General features: G+C 39.9%; 1 pseudogene; it reads left to right on the forward strand.

Moving 5' to 3' along the window:
* The first annotated feature begins 573 nt into the window (after window positions 1-573).
* Window positions 574-1,683, forward strand: LOC120248257 (annotated as a pseudogene).
* Window positions 1,684-13,830: the final 12,147 nt, after the last annotated feature.

Consider the following 13,830-nt stretch of genomic DNA (forward strand, 5'->3'; position numbering starts at 1 on the left):
AATACTACTTGGCAATGAGAAAGAATGAAATTTGGCCATTTGCAGTAACATGGATGGAACTGGAGGGTTTATGCTAAGTGAAATAAGTCAGTCAGAGAAAGACAAATACCATATGTTTTCACTCATTTGTGGATCTTGAGAAACTTAACAGAGGACCATGGGGGAGGGGAAGTGGAAAAAAATTTCCAAACAGTGAGGGCGGGAGGCAAACCATAAGAGACTGTTAAATACAGAGAACAAGCTGAGGGTGGCTAACGAGGTGGGGAAGAGGGGAAAGTTGGTGATTGGCATTGAGGAGGGCACTTGTTGAGATGGCACTGGGTGCTTTATGGGAACCAACTAGACAATAAATTATATTAAAAATAAAAAATAAAGGTTCAATATGTTTTCTCGCATGTTCCTCTTTTCTACATCTAATTGCAGCAATTTAAGGGAAAGGGTTGGCAAGTATGACTAATATTTATATTTAAAGTTATTCTAACTCACTGTGTACACACATCCGGCAAGGCCAACACTTCGCAGGGCAGCGCAGCTCAGCCAACCAGATCCGAGTGCAGAAGAGCGGCTTCCTCAAGAGGACAGCGGTGGCACCATGGAGAACAGATTTATGTATGAAGATTATCAGAACACTGCAGAATGACTTCTGTGCCTCACCAAGCACCGACCTCAAGTAGCAGTGATCTGAGGTTCTGGGTTAGGAGATCTGGCCAATAAATTCACTGAGGCCCAGAGCTTTGACTACAGTGAGATAACAAACTTTTCCCAAAGTACAGTGCCAGGCCATGCTGGTCGACTGGTGTTTGGGTTCCTGAATGGCAGAGCCTGTGTGATGATGAAGGGCAGGTTCCACATGTACGAAGCCTACCCACTCTCAAAGGTGACATTCCCAGTGAGGGTTTTCTCCCTTCTGGGTGTGGACACCCTAGTGGTCACCAATGCAGCTGGAAGTCTCAACCCCAAGTCTGAGGTTGGAGATATGCTGATCCGCAACACATCAACCTCCCTGGTTTCTCTGGTTTGAACCCTCTCAGCAGGCCCAATGAGGAAAGGTTTGGACTTCGTTTCCCTGCCATGTCTGATGGCTATGACTGGGATATGAGGCAGAAGGCTTACAGTGTCTGGAAAAAATGGGGGAGCAAAGAGAGCTGCAGAAAGGCACCTATGTGATGGTGACAGGCCCCTCCTTTGAGACTGTGGCAGTGTCGGCTGCTGCAGAAGCTGGGGGCAGATGCTGTTGGCATGAGCACAGTACTAGAAGTTATAGTTGCAAGGCACTGTGGGCTTCGAATCTTTGGCTTCTTCCTCATCAGTAACAAAGTCATCCTGGATTATGAAACCAAGGAGAAGGCCACTCACGAGGAAGTACTAGAGCCCGGGAAGAAAGCTGCACAGAAATTGGAACAGTTTGTCTCTATTCTTATGGCCAGTATTCCACTGCCTGGCAAAGGCAATTAACCAGCTCTGGAGAGGTCTGGCCTCCTCCTAATGGGATCCAAGCAGCTACTATGTACTTTGGCTCCTTGCTGGGGTCATGTGCCTCTGCCCTTAAGTAGTAAGAGAAAGGAGAGGAAGATTCACCATTTCTCCCACTAGACCCTTCTGTGCTGGCTCCTCTTTTGTTTGGTTGTCTCAAAATAGTTTTTACCCCTATTCTTCCCCATGAGCTAGAGCCCAACCTTACCACACAGCTGTGTATATACCCTGGGTGTGATTTGGACTGTGTGAACTTGGGGCACATTACCTACTGCTATCTCTTTGAGATAAGATGATTTCACATTCCTGAAGACTTCAGTCTGCCTCACATGAGGGTCAGCCCACCCAGTCTAATACCACTTGTATTTTAATATGATTCATATTTTGAGAATAAAAAGGATGAAATAAAAAAATAATAAAGTTATTCTACAGTATGACAAAAATTGCAAAAATTTAAATATTTTTAATTGTCTACTTTATTCTTGACCATAGTAGTAGTTTTATTTTATTTATTTTTTTTAAATTTTTTTTTATTTATTATTTCTAGGAGAGAGAAAGAGTGAGCAGGGGAGGGTCAGAGAGAGAGGGAGTCACAGACTGAAACAGGCTCCAGGCTCTGAGCTGGTAGTCAGCACAGAGCCCGACATGGGGCTCAAACCCACGAGCCGCGAGATCATGACCTAAGCGAAAGTCGGACGCTTAACCGACTAAGCCAACCAGGCGCCCCAGTAGTAGTTTTAATATGATGTGATTGACAACATTTTATACATTTTTTCTATTTGTTTTCTCTATTTTTTGGAACCAGCCTCTCTAAAGTAAAATTGTATTAGGGAGGTCTGTGTTGCAGATGGTAGATGGGCCTCTGTTTTCTCTTGTAGTTAGTAACAACTTTCCCCCAAGGAAATCAATGTTAATATCACTGAAAATACCTAGAAGCTTGAAGTCTAGAGACCAAAAAGGAAAGGGTAACTAGTTCTTGCTTATATACTGTGTCCTGATTAAGAAACCAGGTCAGCAACCGCAGCAACTTCTTACTTGACACATCCCCAAAAGCAAGGGAATCGAGAGCAAAAATAAACTGTTGGGACCTCATCAAGATTAAAAGCTTCTGCACAGCAAAGGAAACAACCCAGAAAATTAATAGGCAACCAACGGAATGGGAAAAGATAGTTGCAAATGACATATCAGATAAAGGGTTAATATCCAGAATCTATAAGGAACTCACCAAACTCCACGCCCGAAAAACAAACAACCCAGTGAAGAAATGGGCAGAAGACATGAACAGACACTTCTCCAAAGAGGACATCCAGATGGCCAACAGACACATGAAACGATGCTCAGCATCCCTCCTCATCAGGGAAATACAAATCAAAACCACACTGAGATACCACCTCACGCCAGTCAGAGTGGCTAAAATGAGCAAATCAGAGAACTCTAGATGCTGGCGAGGATGTGGAGAAACGGGCACCCTCCTGCACTGTTGGTGGGAATGTAAACTGGTACAGCCCCTCTGGAAAACAGTGTGGAGGTTCCTCAGGAAACTAACAATAGAACTCCCTTATGACCCAGCAATAGCACTGCTAGGAATTTACCCAAGGGATACAGAAATGCTGAGGCATAGGAGCACATGTACCCCAATGTTCATAGCAGCACTCTCCACAATAGCTAAAACATGGAAAGAGCCTAAGTGTCCATCAACAGATGAATGGATCAAGAAGATGTGGTTTATCTATACCATGGAATACTACATGGCAATGAGAAACAATGAAATCTGGCCATGTGTAGCAACATGGATGGACCTTGAGGGTGTTATGCTGAGCGAAATAAGTCAGGCAGAGAAGGACAAATACCATATGTTTGCACGTATAGGAGGATTAGGAGGAACTTGATGGAGGACCAAGGGGGAGAAGAAGGGCGGAAATGGTGGGGGAAAGGGAGAGAGGCAAACCATGAGAGACTCTTGAATGCTGACAAAAACTGAGGACTGATGGATGTGGGGGGGAGGGGGGGATGGGCATGAAGGAGGGCACTTTGGGGATGAGCACTGAGTGTTATGTAGAAACTAATTTGACAATAAACTATTTGTAAAAAAAAAAAAAAAACCAAAACAAAACAAAAAAAAAACTCCACTGATTTATGCATTTCATCTGCTCTAATTATCATCATAGTTAGAAATGGCATCCCTTCACATATAATGAAATAGTCTGTTCAGACAGCTGTCCAGTTACTTGAAATTCCAGTCATCCTTCATCTAAAGCTTTCCAGAGTGGCATATGTTATTAACCCATTGCTTAAAGACTACCTGGTTTTGGGACTTCAAACTATAACTGGTGGGCAGAGGACATTACTACATTGTGATCACATTTCTCTGCTTAAAATAAATGAACTATAAATATGGACAGAAGGCTTCAAAAAAAAAAAGAAACCAGGTCAGCAGAATCTCTTTTACTTTTTGACTTAGTTTCATATCAACCCCAAGAGTCCTGTAATATTGTCCATTTGCAGAAAAGAGCATGAAATGACAACAATTTCTCCAGATAAGTTAATTATCTGCCTTGAAGAATGCTTCAAGAGCCTTGATCTACTAATGATATTAGCTAGCACTGGTTGTTCTGAGACATTTTAATGAGTACCCATGCAGCAACGACAGTCTTCAGGAAAGTATTTCTGACTTCTAATTAACTTATAAAGTTTTCTTGGACATTTTTTGTTGTTGTTGTTGTTGTTTTGAAACTGAGAATGAAGGAAGGAAATTATATGGTAGGTAGCTAGTGCATTCTTTCTGAATCTCTCTCTAGATGACATAAATTAATGGCTGGTCTCATTTTTCATGCTCCTATGCTTGAAAAGAAAGAAATTAAGACAGTGATGCTATTTAACTATTAGAGGAAGAATTCAATTTTGATCAAAATTATCTAGAGCTTTCCAGATCTAGCATCTATGTACTTTACTGAGGCACCTCCTGGGCCAATGAACCAACTCAGGCTCTGCCAAATGGAACTGTTTAAATTTTAATGATTCTGGCCCCCAATCTTACTGATTATATCCACTGCATTGAGAGTACACCCTTTTTCTGAAGCATAAGAAATTCTATTACCCAGCAGCTTGGGACAAGTTAAATTAGTCTGTAGACAGTTTAACTACAGGAGCACTTGCCTCTAGGAAAACCATTAATTTTGTTTAAAGTGACTGTATTGCTGTCATTGGGGGACTTTCCAAATCTCTTTGTTGCCACAGAGCCTTGCTTAAAGAGAAGAATGCTGATTGACTAAATGCTCTTCTTTTTTGCTTCTTTTTCTGCCAAAAAAATCACACATACAAATAGGCAAATATGTACAGATGTCTAGCTAAATTTTGATTGAGCTTTTCATGGGTTTTCTGGACAATTAAAGTAGGGATTTTATGGGTCAAAAAAAGAAAAAGACTCTGGAACTGGATTTATATTATGCTATGCACTGAATAAAATACCTCACATAAAGTCATTATACTAGAAATATGAACAGAAAGGTATTTGGATACTACATTTTTGGATATGTGAGATGTGTAGTCTATTAGTCAAAAGCACAAACTCAGTGAAAATATATCAACTTAAATATCAACTTATATATCAACTTAAATTTCTGAATTTATGTGTCAGCCTACATGTTTGTGACCTCAAAACCCTCAAAGCAACACAAGTCTGTGTGGGTCAACTCCCATTTCCTGACTCTACACCACTGTAGATGCAGGGTCCTGTGCATCCAAAGTGACTACAAATAGATTGCTAAAATACATTAATTCCGCTTGTAGCTTTCTAGATGCTCTTAGGGGCAGCAAGTTATTCTTTGAGGGAATTATGCATGTTCCCCTAAGGAATTATGTTATCAGGAAAGGGCCCTATTGGTCTCAGGCCTACCTTAGAAGTGGCTTTTAAAAGATTGCTAGGCATGCCTAACAGGTAAATAAAAGAAAAAGTCTGAACAGTTCTCACCTCTGGTAACCAAAGGCAAGCATCTTGGCAGAACACTTTGCATCTGTTGCAACTGATAGAAGGGCAAATGGCTATAGTTATATGACAATGACACCAAATCTTTACACAGAGCTCAGAACTCTATTAACAGTGCATTCTCCAGGGTCTGACTGCCAGTAAATAGGAAATAAACCTATTTACTTTGAAGAAGTACAAACTATTCCCCTGGAGAGTTTCATTAGGGATGGTAGTGATGCTGTTGAGTGTTACTGTTGGGCTATCCTCTGCATAGCTCATGCTAAGTGGAAATGGCATTATTCTCCTAGCCACTCCTTGCCATAAATAATCACATTATGGAGGTCTTGGGTATTTTTCTATAGCTATAGGACCAAGTGTTTGTGTGTGTGTGTGTGTGTGTGTGTGTGTGTGTGTGTGTGTGTGTTGGGTGAGAAAAGAGATTTGGAGGTGGGAGAATCTAGCTGAATTCATGAATATGTTAAACAAGAGCTCATGTGTAGAAAAATGAGGCTCTCTGTGTTGCCAGTTTCCCAAAAATATATTCCCATTTGCTTGGCCTCACTGAATCCCTTCTCACAATGGAACATTGTGCCTCCACTGATTGGCATCTTGCTTTGAATTCTAGCTATGCTTTTTGTATCTCTACCACTTCTCTTTCAACCTACATCTACCTTCCCTGAATCCTCTCTAACTCTCAGGTTATTGTGGCTTATACAGGAAAGTGAAAACTAACCATTTTTTCTCATTTGTTATTATTGTTGCTTGTTTCCTTCTTCATATTCTGATTTCGGATTTGAGGAATGGTTACAACTCTTGATTATTCATAATAATTGTAGGGCACATGAATGCAATTAATTCAAATTACAATGTGGGAAAAGTTAGGGCTTTATGATGAAAAAGACGTAGATTCAAGTCCTATCCCTACCATTTATTAGTTACCTTATTTGGAGCACATTATATAACTTTTCTTAGCCTCAATTGCTTTTGCTTCCTCCAGAAAATGGGATTAATAAGAGTATCTACTGTTAGGGTTTTAGGATTGAAAACCATTCCCCTTTCCATATTCTGAGTTCCATATTCTATATTCCACTCTCTGAGTTAACCAAATAGAGATCAAAATGTAAACCTCATTGTTAATAATGTTGAAATCAATCTAAGACTAATTATTAGAAATACTTTCTTTTTTTATTTTATTTTTTTTACAAATAGTTTATTGTCAAGTTGGTGTCCATATAACACCCAGTACCCATCCGCACAAGTGCCCTCCAAAATGCCCATCCCTCCTTCCCCCCCACACCCATCAGTCCTCAGTTTGTTCTCAGCATTCTAGAGTCTCTCATGGTTTGCCTCTCTCCCTTTCCCCCACCATTTCCCCCCTTCTTCTCCCCCACGGTCCTCCGTTAAGTTCCTCCTAATCCTCCTATACGTGCAAACATATGATATTTGTCCTTCTCTGCCTGACTTATTTCACTCAGCATAACACCCTCAAGGTCCATCCATGTTGCTAGACATGGCCAGATTTCGTTCTTTCTCATTGCCATGTAGTATTCCATGGTATAGATAAACCACATCTTCTTGATCCATTCGTCTGTTGATGGACACTTAGGCTCTTTCCATGTTTTAGCTATTGTAGAGAGTGCTGCTATGAACATTGGGGTACATGTGCTCCTATGCATCAGCAAGAAATACTTTCTTATACCTACAACTTGAATTAAACGTACCCAACCAGGCAGTAACAGGCAGAACTGCACAACCCCAGTCCTTCCCCTCAAGGGCAAACCTTTCCCCATAGCTCTCCTAATGGTTGACCTGAGAATGAGGAAAGACTGGAGACTCAGAAGTGAATGATTCATACTTGCGTAGGCCCTTCTTTTCTTTTTTAATTTTTTTTTTAGCATTTATTCAGTTTTGAGAGACAGAGAATGAGTGGGGAAGGGGCAGAGAGAGAGGGAGACACAGAATCTGAAACAGGCTCTGAGCCATCAGCACAGAGCCTGATGCAGAGCTCGAACCCACAAACTGTGAGATCATGACCTGAGCCGAAGTCAGATGCTTAACCGACTGAACCACCCAGGCGCCCCAGGCCCTTCTTTTAATCTTGCCAAGGAGATATGTCCTTTCTCCCTTAGGCAGGAGTGGTGATGGATGGAGAAAGGCTGCAATTTTTCTCTAGTTTCTGTCCTAGGAAATATAATTCCTCTCTACAGAAATTTGAGCAGTGAACCATTTCTTTTTATCAGCTAGGATTATTGTGAGGATTAAATGGGATAATGCATGTCAAGTATCTTTCACAGTGCCTGGCAGACAATAGGAGTTCATTAGACAAAACCAGGATCAAATCCAGCTCTACTCACTCACCAGGTGGTCTTGGACAAGCTATCAAACCTTTCTGAACTTTCATTTTTTAATCTTTAAAATAAAGATAATTACCAGCTTGCACATTTGTGAAAATTAAAGAAAATATATATGAAGAGTGGCACATGTGGGCACTTAGTAAATGACAACTAAGATCATTATATAGTTATATAAATTTGTTTGTAGAATGTGCTCCACAATTTTTCCACAGCATATTGATGTTTCTGGATATAGTTGGCATTGGCTTAGATGGCCTGGCAGCCACAGCACTCATACTATTAATGAAACCAGTCAAGGGATGAACTGGTATGAAAGAAGCTGAAAAAAAAAATCTAGGAACCAAGAAAAGAACACTGGTAATGCAAGAATTTCTGTGGTCTGTGGCTCCTTCACAGAACAGCTAACCTGCATATAAATACTTGAGGAGACTGAAGTATGAAGTGTCTTTTCTTATTTAAGTATACTTTGGAAGATTGAAAAAAAATTGCCAAAAAAACACATTTTTTTTCCAATATACAACTTTTTGTGATAGGAATTTAGAGTTGTAGATCAAGGTCTTTAATACCTTTTAGTCTTTCTCAGGATCATAAAATATTTTTAATTTAGGGCCCTGGTTCTTCTTGGATGACTTAACATAGCTGAGAAATGTGTCTGTATGACAATTTAAGTTTCACCCAGGTCTAGAAAATACTTGCCAAGATATTTCAGAAAATTCCTTTAAGAAATAAGTTTTTCATTCCCACAAACAGTGTAGGAGGGTGCCCGTTTCTCCACATCCTCACCAGCATCTAGAGTCCTCTGATTTGCTCATTTTAGCCACTCTGACTGGCGTGAGGTGGTATCTCAGTGTGGTTTTGATTTGTATTTCCCTGATGAGGAGGGATGCTGAACATCATTTCATGTGTCTGTTGGCCACCTGGATACACTCTTTGAAGAAGTGTCTGTTCATATCTTCTGCCCATTTCTTCACTGGATTGTCTGTTTTGCGGGTGTGGAGTTTGGTGAGTTCCTTATAGATTTTGGATACTAGCCCTTTATCTGATATGTCATGTGCAACTGTCTTTTCCCATTCTGTCAGTTGCCTATTAGTTTTATGGACTGTTTCCTTTGCCATGCAGAAGGTTTTAATCTTGATGAGGTCCCAATAGTTCATTTTTGCTCTTGATTCCCTTTGGTGCAGCCCCTCTGGTAAACAGTGCAGAGGTTCCTCAAAAAATTAACAATAGAACTTCACTATGACCCAGCAATAGCACTGCTAGGAATTTACCCAAGGGATACAGGAGTGCTGATGCATAGGGGCACATGTACCCCAATGTTAATAGCAACACTCTCAACAATAGCCAAAACATGGAAAAAGCCTAAGTGTCTATCAACTGACGAATGGATCAAGAGGATGTGGTTTATCTATACAATGGAATACTACATGGCAATGAGAAAGAATGAAATCTGGCCATGTGTGGCAACATGGATAGAACTTGAGGGTGTTATGCTGAGTGAAATAAGTCAGACAGAGAAGGACAGCTACCATATGTTTGCACGTATAGGAGGATTAGGAGGAGCTTAGCGGAGGACCATGGGGGAGGAGAAGGGGAAAAATAGTGGGGGAGAGGGAGGGAAGCAAACCATGAGAGACTTGAATGCCGAGAACAAACTGAGGGCAGATGGGTGGGGTGATGGGCATGGAGGAGGGCACTTGTGGGGATGAGCACTGGGTGTTATATGGAAAACAACTCGACAATAAACTATTTGTAAAAAAGTAAAAATAAAAAAATAAAACTGCTTTTACACAAAACCACTAAAAAACCCCCACTGTTTAAAACATTTTGTGATTTGAAACTACAAGATTATTTTTTGAAGAATATACCACTTTTTCTTATGAATTAAGGGTAAACATAAAGATTCAATATCTGATAATCAAGATCAAGTTGTCCAGTTATTTACAGGAAATCAGTGGGTTTGATTAAGGGTAGGCTAGGGAAATTGGTATAGAAGAATGTGATATTTTGTTTTGGGGTGGGGGGTTTACAGGAGAGTCTCTAGAAATTGTTTTCCTAACATGTTGATTCTAATGGATTTAACCCTTATAAAGAACAAGTTACCTTCCCAGAGTTGACACAGTTAAGCTGTCAATACATGACTGAATGGGCTCTGGGCTTGAGATTGTACCATTCATTCCAACCAGCTTAGGCTCCTAATGAGAGGTTCTGACCTAGAGTAACCCAGCCACAGTACTAGATAAACAAGCTAAAGTTTAAAATTTTTTCTTGAGATTATTAACATAATTTAGGCACATGAAGTAAGTGACCCACTTTCTACCTTGCAGAACTGTGCAGAGAAAAGACAGAAATAAACTCCACTTTTAAACTGTCTCTGTTAGTTGTGTCCTGACAGCCTAAAAGTCAATATTGTATCCTCAAACATCAGCAAATATTCAAATGGAAATTCCAAAGTAGTTGTTGAAAGTAACTAAGTTCTCACCTCACTGTAGAGAACAAAATAGTCTATCTATGCGTATTGTGACTGATTTGATAAAATATTTGACTTATTTGAGGTGAATTTAAATGAGGCCTTTGGTGATCCAGAAACAAAAAGTCACCAAATGAGGTGTTATTGTGTGTTATAACCAAAGGACAGGGCCATCAGCCCCTGTAATTGAAGGAAAGTAATGGTGCAAATTGCCTCTGGCACTGGGACTGGTGAGAAGATAGGAGAGGACAGCCTCAGGCAGCTACTGTCCTGTTTTCTTGCCTCAGAGGCAGCTGGTAATGCCAACTAACACACTTAACTCCATTCACAAATGTGCAAGTAAACTGAAACCAATTTATATTAGGAGTAAATTTACTCCAAAAAGGTGGCTCACTTGAATGGCCTGAGCAGACCAGCCTTTAAGCTACTATAGCTCTGTGAGTTAGTTTCGGAATGCCAAGTTAACTATAGAAAGAAAAGAGGAGAAAAAAAATAAAGAAAAACACACTACAGAAGCCTAAAATCTCTATGGATTTATATGCAATTTCTGTTGTTCTTCTGAAATATATTGCTTTTCATTTCTCCAGATTTGGCATTGAAATGATGGCTGAATATTCCTGTTTGGGGAACATCATACACAGATAGCTATCCCCCTCTGAGCAGAATTGTTTGAGCATATTACAAAATGTCCATCATGTGTAATAGTTCAAAAAATTACTGTGGGGCACTCTAATCAAGTGGGGGGAGGCACCAAATGTGGAGCGTCCCAATTGGATGGAAGCTGGTGGCAGAGGGGGTGAAAAAATTCACCCAAGGAAGAACAAAACAGAAGTTTATCAAATACACTGCAAGGGAGCAGCAGGCAGGACAGCAAGCACACACTGTCTCCAAGAAGGTGGTGGTGAAGGGGCCACGGTTATAGGGTGGAGTGAGGGAGTATGGGGATGTATGGAATTTTCTTTGGTAATCTTCAGAACTGTGCTTGATGGTAATCGGTCAGTTAGGGCCTATGCCTGTTTGCATTCAGCTCCGTGGTGGTTGTGGGCCCTTTTGGCTTGCTCAAATTTCCATTGCTCAAGCCTCTTGCTTGAAAGTGGCCTCTATAAATACGGCACAGAACCCTGATAAAAATGAGATGCAAAATCTAAAATGGGTGGTGTTCTGCTTTTAAGCCTTTTTCAAGTAATAAGCAACTGTCCTTGCAGACAGTGTTTCCTTTGTTATTTACAACTATGTAAATTTAAAACTCACGTTTCTATAGATGAGTTACTGTTAGCCAAGCCAGTGTCTTGGAGACAGGCCTTATGCATGTCAGTCTTGCAGAGAAACTAAGCTCAGGGCAGCTGTTACATTTCATAGGACCTACTTTGATAGCCAAGTATTTAGATACAAGCTCTGTCATAACAGGGTTCTTTTGTGTTTTACATAGTTCAGCAAATCAATTTGAACACCTATGTCTCATATTTCAATGAACTTAAGCCAGGTTTAAAAGAAATGAGGAAGCAAGCAAGAAGGATTTGAATACAAACTGAGGCATATCTTTCTGTGTCTTAGAGGTTATTTGGAAGGAACAGAAACCCATACAACCTTGGCTGAGTAAATAAAAATGCATTTTAAGGGTAAAGGAATGCTCATGGAACCTCACCTCACAGGGAAATAGAAATTGTCAGGCAGCTCGTCTATCTATCTCTTGCTCTCTGTTGCCACACAATCTGTCATCTCTGCTTCTTTTGGCCATCCTACCTTCTGCATAATGGCTTCCTCCATCTGGTTCTTAATTTAGACTTCCCCATATTTCCAGCTCACCTGGTGCTTTAGGTTGTTGTTGCACCTATTGTGCTTTCAAACGTTTTTGACCTTATACTTCCAGTGCCGGATAACTTGTGACCTATTTAGGCTTTGTTCAAATTCTTAAGAGAATTGGATTGGCTTTTGCCAGCCAATAAATTAAGCATGTGTCAACATGGCTTAGTTTTGGGAAGGGGAAGGTGGTGACAAAAAATGTACAGTGTGAGTAATGCAGCTTAAGCTAAAAGAGTTCAATGGGCACTGCAGACAAATTGACTAATGCATCAGATACAGCCATTATTGTAATTACTATAGTAATTAAAACAGCTACATTTAGGGACGCCTGGGTGGCTCAGTCGGTTAACAGGCCAACTTCGGCTCAGGTCATGATCTCACAGTTCATGGGTTCGAGCCCCACATTGGGCTCTGTGCTGACAGCCAGCTCGGAGCCTGAAGCCTGCTTCAGATTCTATGTCTCCCTCTCTTTCTAACCCTCCCCTGCTCACACTGTCTCTCTCAGAAATAAATAATACATTAAAATTTTTTTTAAAAAATAAAACACCTACATTTATGGAGCTTTTGTCAAACATATTATATACACTGTTATTTAATCTTCACAACTCTGTAACATAGATTTTATTATTACAGGTTTTATTGAGAGAAATATTTAGGCACAAAGAAGTTAAGTGATACATGCAAGGTCACATGGCTAGTAAGTGGTTGGGAAGACTCAGACCCTGACAGTCTGACACCAGGGGCTTTGTTCTTCTTAACTACTATGCCCTTAACTACTTAACTGATGATTCTGAAATGGTCATCATTAATTTGTAAAATGTGGGCTGCAAAGTCTTTTCTTTGTGATGAAAAAGTAAAGTTCATTTTAGTGAAGCCTTTATAGTATATCATATATATATATCTCAATCTATCTATATCTATAGTAATATCTATGTGATATATATTATCATATATAGATAATATATAGATATTAATATAGTCTATAAATATAGATATAAATATAGATATAGATAGATACAGATATAGATCTCAAGTCCTGATATACGGTGAAAGGTTTTAGGACCTCAAGAAGTATTTTTGTCTATGTAGGTGAAAGAGAAGGAATATTCTCTCATTTGAGTTATTCTAGTGCTTTCAGATAAATGAAATAACCTTTAAGTATTCGTGATCAGAGCATTACCCATTTGTCTCTTTGCCTTAATATTTATTTCAATTCAAATTAAATCTGCATTTTAGAAAGGACTGAGAGTAAGATCCAGCATGTTGGAGTGGAAGCTGAAGCTGGTGTATGTGATGTTACTGCCCTCTTCCCGAGCTACCATTTTATTGCTCTTCTGGGAATCCAGTTAAATTACAGCTGCTGATATATTGTGGACTGTGGATCTAAATTCTGGCTTTGACCAAGTCAAGGGCTAGTTTCTTTGGGCAGTATTTCACCTCCTGTTTTATCTGTGCTGTCACCTAAATTTAGCACTTAGACTATACTCCCCTATGTCTGCAGAAGTTTTAAATTATTTTCCAGTGATACATACTATGTCCATGCAGAGTTGCATTTGACAGAGTTGCAGTAAAATCTGAGAGCTCTCCAACTTCTTTTTTAATAAATTAGATCAGTAGCTCCCACGGATTTGACTTGGAATGGGTTGTAAGGTGATGTGTTTCCCACAAAACGGATTGAGTTCTCTTCAGGGTTTTTTTTTTGTTTTGTTTTATTTTGTTTTTATTTTTTGTTTGTTTTAGTTTTTGTCCTGCTGTGCATTTTACCA

This window comes from Hyaena hyaena, unplaced genomic scaffold, assembly GCF_003009895.1.
Source record: "Hyaena hyaena isolate Hyena2069 unplaced genomic scaffold, ASM300989v1 scaffold_576, whole genome shotgun sequence".
NCBI lineage: Eukaryota > Metazoa > Chordata > Mammalia > Carnivora > Hyaenidae > Hyaena > Hyaena hyaena.